This window comes from Terrapene carolina, unplaced genomic scaffold (genome assembly GCF_002925995.2).
Source record: "Terrapene carolina triunguis isolate 2854851 unplaced genomic scaffold, T_m_triunguis-2.0 Scaffold62, whole genome shotgun sequence".
Taxonomy (NCBI): domain Eukaryota; kingdom Metazoa; phylum Chordata; order Testudines; family Emydidae; genus Terrapene; species Terrapene triunguis.
In genome coordinates, this window is record NW_020664413.1 from 53,284,206 (window position 1) to 53,301,247 (window position 17,042).

At 45.6% G+C, this 17,042-nt stretch overlaps 1 protein-coding gene across 2 annotated transcripts in view; it reads right to left on the reverse strand.

The window, feature by feature from the left end:
• Nucleotides 1-17,042, reverse strand: part of HECW2 (HECT, C2 and WW domain containing E3 ubiquitin protein ligase 2) — a 240,733-nt gene that overhangs the window by 178,923 nt on the left and 44,768 nt on the right. The gene's annotated exons all lie outside the window — the stretch shown is intronic.

Sequence of the window (17,042 nt, forward strand, 5' to 3'; positions counted from 1 at the left end):
GGGGGGGGGGGGGGGGGGGGGGGGGGGGGGGGGGGGGGGGGGGGGCGAGGGACATGGGGTGGTGGCGGCTCTGGGAGGTGGAGAGGATGGATGGATGGGAGAGCGCTGTAAGGGGTACAGGGCTGGGGTGGGTAGGTGTGGGGGGCAGGACAGGATGGAATGGGGAGGGATGCAGTGAGGGGGCAGGATGGGGAGGGATGCAGTGAGGGGGATGGGGGTGAAGGGGTTGGGACAGGGAGGGATGCAGTGACGGGGCGGGGGTGCAGCCCCATTCCCAGCACTCAGAGACAGGGATACACATACTTCAAACTCCTGGGTACTGGTGATGGGGCGATAGACAGACCACAGGTCGCAGCAGGGTACGCGCCGCAGCTCGAGCCCAGCCACACACGGAGTGCAAAGAGAAGAGGGCCGGGCAGCAGCGGGAGAGGCGCACACCACCTGACCCCTCAACAGCCGCCTGCTGAGCACTCATGAGTCGCGCTAGTTCCTCCCCGGCTCTGACCCAGCCAATGGGAGCTGTGCCTGCGGGCGGGACAGCACGCAGACCCCCCTGGCCACCCCTAAGGCTAGGAGTTGGACATGCCGGCTGCTTCCTGACCTGGGAGCCACACGGCACGGCGGCTAGCAGGGAGCCTGCCAGACCTTCTGTGCGGCGCAGTGGCGCCGCCAACCAGACAGTCAACAACCCCATCAGCAGTGCTGACTGGAGCCACCAGGATCCCTTTTTGACCGGGTGTTCTGCTCCAAAACCGGACCCTTGGTCACAACTAGTGGGGGTGCGGGTTCTGGGAGAGAGTTAAGATGCAGGGGGGTTGAACTGGAGTTGGGGTGCAGGCTCAGAGAGAATTTGGGTGCAGGAGGGGGCTCAGGACTGGGGGGGCGGGGTCTGGGAGGGAGTTAGGGTGCGGCAGGGGGTTTGGGGTGCAGGATCCAGCCGGATGGCGCTTAACTGAGGCGGCTCCTGGTTGGCGGCGCAGCAGGGCTAAGGCAGACTCTGTGCCTGCCCTGGTTCCGCGCTGCTCCCGGAAGCGGCCACCATGTCAGGCCCCTAGGTGGAGGGGTGGCCAGGGGGTTTTGCGCAGTGCGCGCTACCCACGCCCGCAGGCACCACCCCCACAGCTCCCATTGGCCACTGTTCCCGGCCAATGGGAGCTGCTGAGCCAGCGCTGAGGGCAGTGCGCAGAGCTTCCCGGATCTCCCCTCCACCTAGGAACTGGGGCTGGGGTACTGAAGCTTGGGGCTTCCGGCCCGCAGCACGGAGATTTGCCGCAGGCCAGGTTCCCCACCCCTATTATAAAGCCTTGGCAACAGAGATGACAGAAATTTGTTTGAAGCACAAAAGTCTCTGGAGGAGGAAGTCCACTGCTTTCTACAATAACGTTATCTTCTCACAACAAACTACCAGTAGCACTGATACTGGTGGGACCATGCAGAAAATCTATACATGGTAGATAGATGTGATATATAAATATTCAAAAAAGCTTTAACTTGTATTCTCTATGCATTATCCCAGAGATTGTGAGATAAAGACACAGATAAAGCATGCTGGGAAAAGTAACATTATGTCCTTTAAAACTGCCAAAGTTCCTCTAATCTCTGATTTTTATTGTTCTGATAAAACATCTGTAAGTAACAAAACAAAACAAAATCACCACCACAAATTAAAACTTGGTAGTTTCTCTGATTCAGTTCATGTGCCCAAGAACTATAGATGTTGTAAAGTCTGGACTTGAATAACAATTCCAATAAATACTGCAATTTAAAGTAATCAAAATCAATTTGCAACAGACAGAAAGCTTCACTTGTAAATGAGCCCCCATCTTCAAACCAAATACTCTGCAAAACAAACAAACAAACTCTGAACACATGCTTCTATATATCTCACCCTTTACAACAGTTAGGCTGTTTTTAAAATTCATTAATCCATTTTACATAGAATGACACAAAGAAGTGGCAGATGATGCATCAAGGAGCTGGATACTGGTGAACATTCTACCACTGAGATATATGTGGCAGGCTGGGTAGATTTTCATTAATGTGACTTGCGTAAGGCAACCTGAATCTCATATTTATTGTCCAACAAGAAAACAAGGTTGTCCCAAAACCAGAACCATGACAAGTGTACATGCCAGAGGTTGAGGAGAAAGGGTCATTGAGTTTTTATTCCATGAGGAACAAAAGCAATCTGAAATTGGGTGGGAACGCACCTGTGCATTTTCCCTCCCTCCAAGAGGAGCTGATGATCTTACTTGTACTGATTCACCAGTACATCTAAACAGAGGCTGAAAATAAGAATTATCCTCCCGTTTCAGTTTTCTTCTAAATGCCACTAAACAGTTGCACTCCATACTGCCCTATGAGGACAACATATATAATTCGCTGCATGAGTTTTCCTTTATGTGAAGTGTGGAATACCACTGGCTAAGAAGGCCCAGAGCAGAAATGTTATTAAGTACCAGGCCAGGATGGGCAAGTTATCTATTCAGCTATCAACAGATCGGAGAGGGAATAGTGTTTAGTGAAGTCAAGTCTCGGTGTGGAAATAAATTTCATCTGCTTTTTATTCTAAGGCAACTGAGAAATTAGCAAGGACTAAGACCAGCCCCGTGTTTCACATTGGTTTTCAATTAAAATTGAAACCTGTGTGAAGTAGCATCAACGCTGCTTATCTGGCTACCAATGTCTTCCTAAATATTTCACAGAGGATCAGAAAGAAGTAGGATTGATTTCTTCATAAACTCCCCCGGGACAAATTCAGGATTATATCTAGATTTAAAACAACATTTAGGGTATAAACATAAACTGCAATTACTGACCGTGAAAGGGAGCAATTTGGAATAAATAGTAATTTTTTTTAAAAATTCACCTTCATATATGTAAAAAAAATGGATGGGGGAAGTTATCGGATTTAGTTTTCATAGCAAAGGAAAGTCATATACCAACACATTTTCCATATACAAATATTAAATTTTAAAAATATGAATGGAAGACTGGGAATCCCAAAACCAGATATATGATTGAAGAGAAAACATCAGTAGAGTTAACAACAACAACAAAAACTTTGAGTTCACATACTGTCATCTTCATCTTAGTCATAACAGTGAATCATTTCTTGTTTATGTAGGGATCTCCTAGGCGGCTTAAGGTCGGCTGGATTGCAGACTCTTCCCACAGATGTTACTCAAAATATATTGTTGGCCCAGAGATGCAGCTGGTCATCCTCTGAGCTACCATACAAACCTTCAGTATGGAAATGACTGAGAGATAAGGACTCTGGGCTGACGAATGGTGTTAGCGTTGCAGAAGTGAAGATTAGCACATTTAATTTTTCACTTTCCAATGAACAGAACAACGTTACATACAGAGTCAGCATGGAAGAAGAGGAGTAAAACAGCATCCTGAACCCTAGGTCTAGTGAGGGGAGGGTTCTCCATTCTCTAGAACAACTTCATCCACAACAAGGTGCTTCTGCATTTGAATCTCATTAAGGAACATAGGTGACAGCCCCCCCCCCCCCCCCAAAAAAATGATGTCTGGAGTCTCTCACTCTCCCCCCCCCCCGCCCCTTCCCTGCCACCAAAGGATAAGCAAATCCAAATAATTTTAGAGACAAGCAGTCACAAATAGAACACACAGAGCAAAATACACATGCTGGCTTCTGTACTGTAAAATGTTGTTTTGCCTAGTACAAAGATTTATAGGTGAAATAATAGAAATTTTAAGTAAAAGGGCCATGCCAGGGTATGAGTAGGGCTGGCTGAAAAATGTAAACATGTTTCCATGGAAAATGCAGAAGTTCTTGTTTTTCAGTGTTTGAACCAGACCAAACTGTTGTTTTCCTAACATTTTTTGCAATTTCTGTTCAATATTTTTTCCTAAAACATTATTGAAAATGTTACCAAAATGGTTTTTGAAAATTTTCTCTTTTTGGTAATGTTTTTGATAAAAAATAAACTATATTAGAAAAAGGGCAGAGGTTCATTGCAAAAAATGAACTTCTTAGCATCATTTTTTCAAAAAGTTTAAGTTTAAAAAAAAAAAGCATTTTTAATTAAAAAAAACTTTTCATTTGAAACATTACAACATTGTTTAAATACTATATAAACCAGGCATTTTCTTTCACTTTCCCAGCAACTGCTGAAGCCAGCTGGAATAGGAAAAGTCTGGGGATCCTTTGAATATTTTCAACCCCACCCTCAAAATACTAGGTCATGGCCACTGTCATTGGCAGTCATTCTGATCCTTAATAAGCTGATGGTAGCTGCTGAGCTTCCTCCCATCTGGTGCTAAACAGGTCATCCCTGCAGCACAAAAACCCCTTTCACTTCTATGTACATATTCAAATTAATATACAGTACTGTAACAAATATTCATTATAAAGATTCCACTTCCGTTGATTTCTAACACAGCAGACAATTCCTCTTTCCCATCTCTTCTGAAGACATCTGGTTGACCTCCATGTTCCCATTCTTTGGCCGTGACTATTGCTGCAGCAATTCTCTTCGCAACCAGCAATGGTGCACGGCGGTTAATGCCACTGTGCAAATTTTCGGGCACAATATCCTTTCCATACAGGCAACTCACAATCCCACGTCACTGTCAGGGAAGGCTTATAATTGTCACCAGACATCTCATCCTCTCCCAGCAAAATTCATCACATGCAATGTAATTATTTGGAGGATCTAACAGGTTCTTATTCAGGTGAAGCTTACATAAAAGTTTCTTTTCCCTGCAAATGTGTCTCAGAAAGAAGGGAAAGAAGAGACATGCATGTTCCTTGGTCTCTCTCTTTGACGTACCTTATGGCACATTTTCCAGTATTTTAACCAGACCAATTTTCAGTGTCCCAAGTACCTGAATTTCCACTATTTTTTTAAGAAGCTATTCTAATACATCTTATTATTAGGATTCTTTCCCTGATAGTCATCCTAAATTTTCCCTGATTTTAAGCGGACACTTAAGTTAACACAAAATAAGATGCTTCCTATCCAACCAAGTATGTAAAAACAAGATATCAAGTGAAAAATGGTATCTCATTACTGAGATGACAAGAAAGATTAGCTATTTACAACCCCCAAGGAATTGTTTCCCCCCCCTCGTTGTTGATCGAGCAGCTAGTTGTATTGGCCTTTCCACCTTGGTATAGCCATGATCTGATTCTTCTAGCCTGATATAACCTGTGACTTCCCAATCCAGTATCAAGAAATGGTCATTTTCATATTATAATGTTGAAATGCAGGGCTCACCTCTGAGATATGGAGCTTAAAGGGTTACCACTGCAGTTGACAAGACAAAGCAGCATTGGGATATGTGAATGGATTGCAAGTACCATTAGTCAGTTCTTTCTCTCAGATTTCTAAATGTGAATGCTCTTTAAGTCTCCATCAAGCTGGCGCAACTATAAATCGCAGCATAGCTGCAGTAGCATGGGTAGCAGCAGCAAAGGCGCAGCTGAACCATGCCAAGTATACAGCCACAGTTTTCCGGAGGTATGTACTCAGCACAGCTCAGCCATGCCTCCACTACTACTACCCGTGCTACCTCAGCGATGCTGCTATTTATACTCATGCCAGCTCGATGAGAGGTAGCCTAGTATGTGTACAAGAGCAGGAGAATCACACCCCTACTTCGTAGTGTAGCGCAGACCTATACGCCAGAAAATCTGTCACACCCAGCCACACGACTGCACCAAAGGAATCTGATAAATTTGTGTCAACACAACCCCCTATCAAGAGACTGTTATCTAGTCTACATATTCTAACAGTCATTACGAAAAGAGAAAGAACATTTTTTTAAGGGAGGCAATATATTTTAGCGGGAAGAGAAGACCATTAGGAGTCAGAAGTACTGGGACAAGAACTCACCAACTCTCTATGTGACAATAATTGTAAGAAGTGTGAACTGTCCCATTCAACTCAAATCAAGACACTGTGAATATGCACCCAGGGAATCTGACATTTTTCCAATGCGCCACAGAATCCAGCACCTCTGCCACGGAATTGGCCATTTTGCTGCAATCAGGAGCCCAACATTTTGCATTCTGTCTCCCTGCCTTGCTGGGATGAGCCTCTTGTTCTCCAAGAGGGAGTTAATTGGATAACACAGGATTTCAACCCAAGTTCACGACCCTACGAAGTGTCAAGAGTTCACAGGCACCCTGCTTTTCCCCACATTACTAAATGGTAGTGAGATCCCACCCAGACATGATGTAGGGTGGTCTCGGTATGGAAAAGATTAAGAACCACTTTATTATATAAATGAAAAGTACATGGGAGTAGATGGCAGGTAGAGAAATAGAGTCTCAGACTAAAATATGGGAAAGAGTGAACAGTACAGTATTGGTTGGAACCTACTCCCTCAGTGTTTGTGAGGAATATATCCCAAACAGTCAGATATAAAGGACATTCTAAACATATTTGGGAATCATACACAGTTATCAGCCCATTTGTGGCAAATAGAGATGAGATTAAAAAAAAAAATCAGACTGGATGGTTTATCACCACCCTATCATTACTGCATGAATTTCCAGTAACAGGATTCTATATTTTAAATACGTTATCCTGTTGATTTGCATACACGAGACTAGTGGCCATGACACAGTGGAGGGGAAAAAAAATGATTGTGATAACCCTAAGGAAGCCTGAGAAACACTAATCATGAAAAATGAAAGATGTCATCAATTTAAAAATGGCACTTCTGTCTCAAAGTTCTTTATCTAATGTTGTTAAAGTAACACCGAAGAGAACGGTAACTGAAAGCTATTAGAGGGAGAAATTTATTTCTCTATTTTTTTCAGTTTATTTTGTGCATCTGATAGTAATTTGTGCTTGGTCAATTTCATTGTTTGCACTGAATAGTCAGTCCTGTTTCTTCTGTTGTTTGTGTGAGTCTGTTATAAAGCAGTAAGGGAGAAGAAAAAGATGCTGAGATAGGAAATCTTAACTGTAAACTTCAAAAACTGACAGGGACTCAGTGATAGATGAAATACCTTACACTGCTTTTAATTCTTTTTTTGAATGGACTAAATTTCAAGTTACGTTAGTTGAAAGATAGTAACGATTGTTTTGAAATATAGATCCTTTCATCCAATTCCTCAGTAGACAGGCCAGTTAAATTCAAGAACTATACCAACTGGCCTGTTTTCCCTCCAATGAACCCAGATTTGCTTATTATAGGACATGCCACGCACTTCTTGGAGCTGCAGAGAATATTCAAGACAAGACAATTATTTGTATATTGTTGAAAAGCAGTCTAGCCCAAAGCTATGCTTATTAAAGAGCCTAATAAACCTGCTATTCTCAGAAAAGTATCAGCATAAGCCAAATTCTTTTTGGATGAAGGAATTTTTAAGTACGTGGAACTGAATGTTTTTCAAAGCACCACCATGTGTTCTTTTTTAAAATCTTTTGATTATAGAAAAGCCTGTAAGACAGAAATAAACCAATACTATTCTGTGTGTGCAAACAATCAATATTCTTTGATTTAAATCAGCAAAATAGTCTTCTATTGAGAACAGGACTATACCATTTTTTTCATTCATTCTTTTAATGAAGGAGACAGAAAAATCCAGCGTATAAGGGAATAGCATTGGCAGTCTGGAGACACGAGATCTATTCTTGGCTCTGGCACTCAGGACCGGCTCCAGGCACCAGCGCAGAAAGCAGGTGCTTGGGGCGGCCAAGGGGAAGGGGCGGCATGTCCGGGTCTTCGGCGGCGGGTCCCTCAGTCCCTCTCGGAGGGAAGGACCGGCCGCCAAAATGCCGCCGAAGAATGAAGCGGCGTGGCAGAGCTGCCGCCGAAGTGCCGCCAATCACGGCTCTTTTTTTTCCTTCACCGCTTGGGGCGGCAAAAGAGCTGGAGCCGGCCCTGCTGGCACGGATTCATCGTGTAACCTTAGCAAGTCACTTATCAGCTCTACGTCTGTAAAACAGGGATAACAATTACTTACCTTTTGTGAAGCACTCTGAATAATAAGCACCAAGTACTATTCCTACTGCCTCTTCCTTTAGTAACTACTGCCATATAGGGAAGAGATGAAGAGTACAGCACAAGCAACATGAGATGATTGAAGTAAAACGCATCCAGAAGTATGCTGGATAAGACTTGCCCAGGACACAAAACTGCAGTGCAAGTGGAAAGCTTCTGTTCCTGACAAAAGTGCTAACGATGAGTGTGCTTTGTAAATTATGGCATCCCACCCTCCACTGATTTAAATTACTCAGCTGCTCCAAGAATAGTGCCGTTGACACTTTTCCTCCGAAGCCAGTACTGAACAGTGTTCCAATGTGCAGTTAGAAGGCACAATGCTGTTGGAAGAGCCTCTACCCATCCAAAGCATCTCTCCCCAAAGTGAACAGGAATACAGAAGGAACTTAAATAACACTAAACTTCCAAAATGTTATCTTTAGATTAACCTTTCATCCAAATGTAGCTTGAAGTATGACATTTGCAGGGCCATGAGGCAATGGTGTAAGATTGCCACATCACATGAATGGGGAACTGGACCACTGGATACATATAATAATGAATTCTGTGGCCCTTCTCTTGGACAATGCCTATTACCATCCTGCATGTTGGTCTGTGGAGAGCTGGCATGGAGATTCCATCACTAGAGCAGAGGGCATGGAGAATTCCCTGTGTGAATATTGGTGTGTTTCCACTGTACCATGGCGTTTAAGTTGAGCCAAGGGACTTATCGAAGTCCTCAATGTAACGGCAAATTTCTCTCTAGGTCAGTTAATGCAAGCAATCCAGAATGAACTTTACTGCATCCATCAGATCAGACGGTCTTGAATTTTAATTTATCCCACTCTGCAAATTAAACTAGACCGATCTATTCAGCTATTTACCTGAATGGCTTGTTCAGCATAAAGTTCTGTCTTTTTTAGCCCCAATAATGAGTTACAGGTTTTCATTTCATCATACAGCAGTTCATTTGAAATCTGGATATTGAAGTGGTGTGTGCTGGTAGTTTCAAGATTACAAACAATGAGAATCACAATAAATACATAAAAGCTATAAAAATATTTGACAGATGGTCATGCAGTGAGGTTTAAGATGATAACTCAAGTGACAGGGCTACTCCACTCTCTAAAGGCACCTGTGACAGGGTGTATAGGTCCTTTAGTGCACTGAAGCTACGAATCACCATGCCCCAATGCACCTAGGAGCAGGCCCCCAAAGTGATTTGCAGATAAAATGCCAGACTTCCCCCTGCATGTTTGGTAATCGGTGCAACTGAGCCTGCACCTGAAAAAAAGAGAGTCTGAGGTCTTTTCATAGAAATAAAAGATCTTTAACAGTCATTCTTGCATGGAGAGACAAGGTGGGTGAGATAATATCTTTTATTGGACCAACTTCTGTTGGTGAGAGAGACAAGCTTTCGAGTTTACACAAAGCTATTCTTCAGGTCTGGAAAAAGTACTCAAAGTTAGGGAGTAACTCAAAGTAACACTGAATTAGTTTCCCAGACCCGAAGAAGAGCTCTGTGTAAGCTTGCAAGCTTGTCTCTCTCACCAACGTAAAATCTTTTTTTGGACCAGTTTCTCTCACCCACCTTGTCTCTCTAATATCCAGGGACCAATACAGCTACAATGTCCGTGCATGGAGGCAGTGCAATAGCATAGGGCCTGCACCCAGATAATGCTGGTTACAAACGGGTCTGTGGGGATCCGCCAGTTCTGTGCACCAAACTCTACACCACCTGGTGAATATTTTTATGGAAACAATGATTGAAAACTTATGGAGTTTCATGTAAGCTTCTCCTGAATAGGGAGACGGTTTGGCTCTGTGTTTGCAGAAATACTAAAAAGATCTAATGATAGGCTTAATGCAGTTAAATAGTTAGGAAACAGAAAACAGAAACCATGGTGGATATGATACTACTTTCCTTCACAAGCAAAATGAAAAACTGTGATGGCCGCAATACTGCATTCCTTCATAAGCAAAGTGAAAAAAACATAATGAAAATTTATCACGCACAAAAATCGATTTGCTCAACCTTACCATGATGATAACAACAGTGATGGTAAAACTAAAATATTTTACTTGCTTTTTTAAATAAATTAATTGTACCAGGCAAAAAGAGCAAAATTTTACAAGGGATGCCCCAATTTCTGGTCTCTCTTTTTGATCTCCTGGTTTTAAAAACTTTTCTTCCTCGTTTTACTAGCGTCCTAGCCATTTTACCCTTTGTTCTATACTTTTTATTTTCTTCTCATCTTTTTTTTTTACATACGTGGTTGCTTTTTACTCTTCCTTAAACAAATGTTTTTCTCTGTAACGTGTTCTTCTGTTTGGCTATATCTTTCCTTTACTATAATAAAGCAAAGTCATTCTGAGTCACTCTTCACATCCTATCTAGATCCCTTCTCCCTCCTCCCCCCCCCCACCTTTCCTCTATTTTTCCTCTGTCAATCTGAAACATATCAGGGGAAAGATATCCAGTATACAATACAGACACACACACACACACACACACACACTTTCCATCTCTCTCTTTCCCATCCCCACTCATAATACAGAGGATGTGGGACAACTGAATATGAACAGGCAATAGCAACACAGTAGTACTATTTTGTCTAAATCAGGTCCATTTTCTTCTGTTGCTTTCACTCTGAGGTTTGTCCCTACCACTGAAAAAACAAACCATGTTTTCTATTTGCTGACTCATCTTCTCAGCTCCTTTTTAGTAAATGAAGAACAACATTAGAATTTACTTCTGGAAACCCCCTCTGGATATTTTAAAATAAGTTTAAAATTACAGTGTCAAAGTTTTGCTATAAAACCATAAAGATTCCATAAAGCAGGGACAGACAGAGAGATCCTGTTTCCTTCAGTTCTCAGATGACATGAGTTTGATGACTCAGCTCAGATGTTAAACACCAGCTCTCATTACAAAACCACCATATAATTTAGACTGTCTGAAATTTTCTCCTAAGGGAAAAGCATATCGTACAGTATAAATATATACATGTGTATTTAAAAACCTAAATAATAGTGTATTATTGGGGTAGATCATGATTCAGGTAATTCAAGTTAAATAAGACATCTGCATACATATGTGCATTTGTAAAGGCGGTCTTACTTCCATACATAGATAGGAATGCATGCCAAAGTCCTATTAGTTTAAGGGACGAGATCTAAGACAGGATTTGAACCTCAACATCAGAGCTTAGTCTCTTCTATGCCATTATGCCAACGGAACTGCTCTTTGCAGGCCTGCAATACTCATTCTCAAAACAGGATAAACAATTCATTTTTGCAAACGTGCATGTTAGAATTAAAACTAGCCTAATGCAAACGAACAACACTCAGCTCTGTTTTTCCCTTTACAAGCTGCCTTGTCTCCACACAAGAGTTGTACCTCTTAAATTACACCAGTGTAGTTATTCCAATACAACCTCCCTAGTGTGGACATAGTTATACCAATATAAGGTATTCCAATACAGAAGGGAATAAGTATACCAGTTATACCAGTATAACTGTGTCCACATTTGGAGTTGCTCTGGCATAACTATTTTGGTAAAAGAAATCACACCCCCAGCCAAAATAATTATGCCAGTACAAAAACTATGAAGACCAAGCCTAAGGGCTTGTCTACACAGGCAAGTTTTGTCGATGAAACTAATGTAGACACGAAAAAAATCGACAAAGCGAGTCTACATTTGCTCCCTCTGGCGACAGATCATGTATCCCACAGTGCCTTGCAACACCATCTGTTGCTAGGTGTTGTGGGAAGGCAGAAACGGAGTGCAGCGCATCCTAGAAAGTGCAAAATGTCCCGTCATGCACCGCTTTGTGTCCCAGCCCTCCAATGGTTTCTGGCTTCCTTTCGTGCTGTTCTGGCTTTCTCTTTGTGCCGTTTTTCCAACTGTCAGTCGTTGTAGTGCACGCCAGCATCTGCAGTAAGAGAGGATGGATCCCGCACTTCTCTCCTATGCGCTGTTAACTGTCGTGAGGACATCGAGCATGGCAGCATAGTTACTTGCAAAGTTACTGACAGAGTGTGATATGGGGGGGGCAGGCACCCGAGTGTGATATGTACAGCAGCAACTTATCAGTGCTTTTGGCATTCACAGAGCAGCTGCACACGGTAGACCGGGGTGAGCAAACTACGGCCCGGGGGCCGCATCTGGCCCTTCAGACATTTAATCTGGCCCTCAAGCTCTCGCCGGGTAGTGGGGTCCAGGGCTTGCCCTGCTCCAGCCAGGGACCAGGGTCGGGGGCTTGCCTCGCTCTGCAAGTGCCATGGCTCTGCGCGGCTCTCGGAAGCAGTGGCAGGTCCCCTCTGGCTCCTACACATAGGGGCAGCCAGGGGGCTCCGCACGCTGCCCCTGCCCCAAGCGCCACCCCCCGCAGCTCCCATCAGCTGGGAACTGAGGCCAATGGGAGCTGCGGGGGTGGCGCTTGTGGACAGGGCAGCACGCAGAGCCGCATGGCCGTGCCTCCACGTAGGAGCCGGAGGGGGGACATGCTGCTGCTTTCAGGAGCTGCTTGAGGTAAGCGCTGCCTGGAGCCTGCACCCCTGACCCCCTCCCATGCCCCAACTCCCTACCCCAGCCCTGATCCACCTCCCACCCTCTGAACCCCTCAGTCCCAGCCCGAAGCATCCTCCTGCACCCACAACCCCTCATACCCAGCCCAACCCCATAGGCTGCACCCCCAGCTGGAGCCCTCACCCCCCCTGCACCCAAACCCCCTGCCCCAGCCTGGAGCCCCCTCCCACACCCTGAGTGCCTCATTTCTGGCCCCACCCCAGAGCCCACACCCCCAGCCAGAGCCTTCACCCCCTCTCACACCCCAACCCCCAATTCCATGAGCATTCATGGCCCGCCATACAATTTCCATACCCAGATGTGGCCCTCAGGCCAAAAAGTTTGCCCACCCCTGTGGTAGACCATCGCTTTGGGCTAGGGAAACAAGCACTGATTGGTGGGATCGCATTGTCATGCAGGTGTGGGATGAAGACCAGTGGGTACAGAACTTTAGGATGAGTAAAGCAACCTTACTGGAGCTATGTGCTAAGCTGTCACCTGACCTGCGGCGCAAGGACACCAGAATGAGAGCTGCCCTTTCAGTAGAGAAGCATGTTGCAATCGTTGTGTGGAAGCTGGCAAATCCAGACTGCTACCGGTCAGTTGCAAATCAATTTGGAGTGGGGAAGTCCACTGTTGGGGCTGTATTACTCCAAGCGTGCAGGGCAATAAATCACATCCTGCTGCGGAGGACCTTGACTCTGGGAAATGTGCATGAAATAGTGGATGGCTTTGCAGAGATGGGTTTCCCTAACTGTGGCAGGGCGATTGATGGCACACATTCCAATTTTAGCACCTGACCACCTTGCCTCAGAATACATCAATAGGAAGGGATACTTCTCTATGGTGTTGCAGGTGCTTGTGGATCACCCGGGGCATTTCACGGACATCAATGCAGGCTGGTGTGGAAAGGTGCATGACACACGCATCTTCAGGAACAGTGGCCTGTACAGAAAGCTGCAGGCGGGGACTTTCTTTCCAGACCACAAGATCACAGTGGTGGATGTGGAAATGCCCATTGTAATCCTGGGAGACCCGGCTTACCCCTTACAGCCCTGGCTCATGAAACCTTACACAGGGCACCTGGACAACAGCAAGGAGCATTTTAACTTCAGGCTGAGCAGGTGCCGCATGGTAGTCGAATGTGCCTTTGGCCATTTGAAAGCTCGCTGGAGGTGTCTCAATGGCAGGCTAGACATTACCGAGGATAATATTCCCGTGGTCATAGCTGCACTTTGCATAATCTGTGTGACTCTAAGGGTGAAATGTTTTCTCAGGTGTGGAGCATTGAGGCAGAGCGCTTGGCTGCACAGTTTGAACAGCCAGATGCTAGGGCTGTCAGAGGAGCCCAGAGGGCTGCTATTAACATCAGAGAAGCTTTGAGGAACCACTTTGACAATAACAACAAGGAGTCTGGTGGCACCTTAAAGACTTTAAGGGTTAGTCTTTAAGGTGCCACCAGACTCCTTGTTGTTTTTGTAGATACAGACTAACACGGCTACCCCCTGACACTTGGACAATGAGGGGCAGTAACACATGTCTGCTTTGGAGTTGCTTCCCTGGTGCATCCATGTACAATTTTGGGGCCCAAGATCCATGCAAGAAAATGCTTTAGAAGCCTGTATCCGAGAGTGAATTGATTGCTATACTCTTTTGTAGGACACAGAATAAAAACACTGTACCATTAAATACCTTAGCCTTCATTCATTGTTAAAAAGGGTAGAACCTCACAACTGTGTGTAGCTCTACCTATCATTGTGCAAGCTGTGAGAGGGGGTGGAGTGATGGGGAAACTCAGGAGTGCTGTGAAGTGAAAAGGAATGTGTGGGCATAGAGGGGGGTGGGGTTGGCAAAGAATTGTGCATCTGCATGTGCTGCAGTGAAGGTCGACCACGGATCTGCTCGGTCTGCAGCTGTATCAAAGACTTGAGCATCTCTGACTGAGCCTCCATAACTTTTACCATCCACTCTGTTGCTTGCCTAGCAAATGCTGCATTCTCTTTTCTGTCCTGACTTCCGGCTTCCCAGCACTTTTTGCATTCCCTGGCCTGTCTCTCATCGTGCTGCAGCACCTCCCTGAACATGTCTTCTTTGCTGCGTCTCGGCTTCTTCCTTATCTGCCCAAGCCGGTCGGCAGGAGTGTGTGATTTGTTCATCAAGGGCCACAGCAGCCGAGACAATGCACAGAAGAGGGATTGTTACATTCCAGCCAACGATTAAAACATTTCAGTAACAAGGGCCTTTTGCAAATAGTAGCAATCACTTTCTCACTGACTCTAGGCAGGCACACAGCTCCACGAGCACCCCAATCATAGTGAGTGTCGGGAGTGGGTACGTACGGACAAAATGGTCACGGCTTGCAGGGCAGAACTGCAGGGAACTCATTCTAAAATTATCATATACTTTTTCACAGGCGGCCAACCTGCTGGCTGACATCTCACTGCTGTGAGTAAGCAGGGAAACCAGGGTACAACTACTGCTTGCTTGCGGCTTTCACCCCAGTCTATATGCAACTCAGCTATGTGCCGCTTTGGTCCCAGCTCCAGTGATTGCTAAATGGCATGGTGCAGTTTCCTACAATGGGGGAACTAACAAGGCTGCAATCCCTTGGAATCTGCGGCAGAGGATTAACAAGTACCTCTTGGAAACTTTCCAGAGCCTCTCTCTGGAGGATTCCATGCAAGTCTCAGTGTCCATCAACACTGCTTGGCCATGCAGATTAGCTACACAGAGCAATGTCTAGCTGACATAAAACACTACCTGCCTCCCACTTTTCGATTCCCTACACAAGCCACAGCAATTTACCCGGCATCTCATCTTCTTTCTGCTCCCCGTAGAGCACTTCTGGAGTGGAGAAAAGTTCCTGGCTGCCTGCCCCACCAGGTGACCCCGCTGGGAGCGCCGCATTCTCTTCTAGAGCCACTTCTTCATCCAGAATTTCAGCCTCTGGGTTACCCCCCCTTTCTGCTGCCTCCGAAGTATCCATGGGGCTATCAGCGATAGAGGTGAGGTCACCACCAAGGATAGCATTCTGCTCCTCATAGAAGTGGCAGGTCTTAGGTGCACCACCGGAGCAATGGTTTGCCTCTCGTGCCTTATGGTACGCCTGCCTCAGCTCCTTTATGTTCACTCTGCACTGCTGCGTGTCCCGAACATAGCCCTTATCGCACAAGCCTCGAGAAATTTCCCCATATGTGTCCCGATTCCTACAGGTCACTCGCAGCTGCGACTGAACAGACTCCTCTCCCCATATTCTGATCAGATCCAACAGCTCAGCGGTGGTCCAACCGGGAGAGCATTTGATGCGATAGCCAGCTATGCTTACCTGGGAAGCCAGCAAACAGGAAATGGAATTTAAAATTCCCAGGGCTTGCAAGGGGCAGGAGGACAGATTGGCTGCAGGGCAGTAGAGTTCAAACCGCGGACCAGAACGGCAGCATAGGAATTGTGGGACACTTTCTGGAGGCCAATAAAATTGAAAAAATAAGGTGTGGTGTCTACACTGGCTGTTTGTCGACAATAAAGGGAAGAGAAAAGACAAAAGTCTCTCACAGGGGTGGAAGTTTTTTGTTGCCAAAACTGGGCATTTTTTTTTTCGACAAAAGTCCCATTGCAGCGTGTACGCTATTGCTGTTTTGTCCCCAAAAGGTAGTTTTTGGCAACAAAACTTGCCAGTGTAGACAAGCCCTAAATGAAGCACATGCCATTGTAACCCAACCACCTAGATTAGTTATATAACTATAGAAACACTGCCTGAAATCTTAATGTTCTTATATAACCCACAGCTCAAGATCGATGTGTTATGCATCCCCCACTTTGTCTGTTCCACAAAGGATGAGAGTCTGTTACAGCTCTCAGACAGCCTGGCTCTTTTGCTCAAGCGTTTTCAGAACTGGAGGTCTCCAGTGTATCAGCTGTCACACTCATCAGTTAAACGCTACACAAGCAGCAAGAATAAATTGGAGACAAGCAAATAATATACCCTGAAATTCATGAAAAACATCCATTTTATGAATTGAAGTTATGTATGTATTATAATTATGGTGTTTTGCAGTAGCCTCATTATGCTGGGCACTGTACAAACACATAGCAAGAGATAGTTCCTGCCTACAGAGACAGTGACAGATTAGCCACTGGGCCCACGGGCCCTGGCCAACTGTAGGGGCCCCCAGTTTCTATCGCCCAGCAGCTGGGACAGGGAAAACTCCTGTGCCCCCGACCCTCTCCCTGGCAGAAGCCCCCCCCCCAGTGATGCCGACCTTGTCCCCAGCAGAGGAAGCCCCCAGAGCCTCTACCCTGTCCCCAGCAAAAGCCCCCGGGTGGCAAGGGAAGTCCCCATGCCCCATTCCATTTTCTAGCAGAAGCACCAGGCAGGGGTGGCAGGAGAAGCCCCAGTGCCCTGATCCTGGTCCCCTGCAGAAGCCCTGGGGGCTGTAGGGGAAGCCCCAGCACCCGACCCCCCCCCTTGTGGGGTGGGCAGAATAAGGGGGACCCTGGATGGAA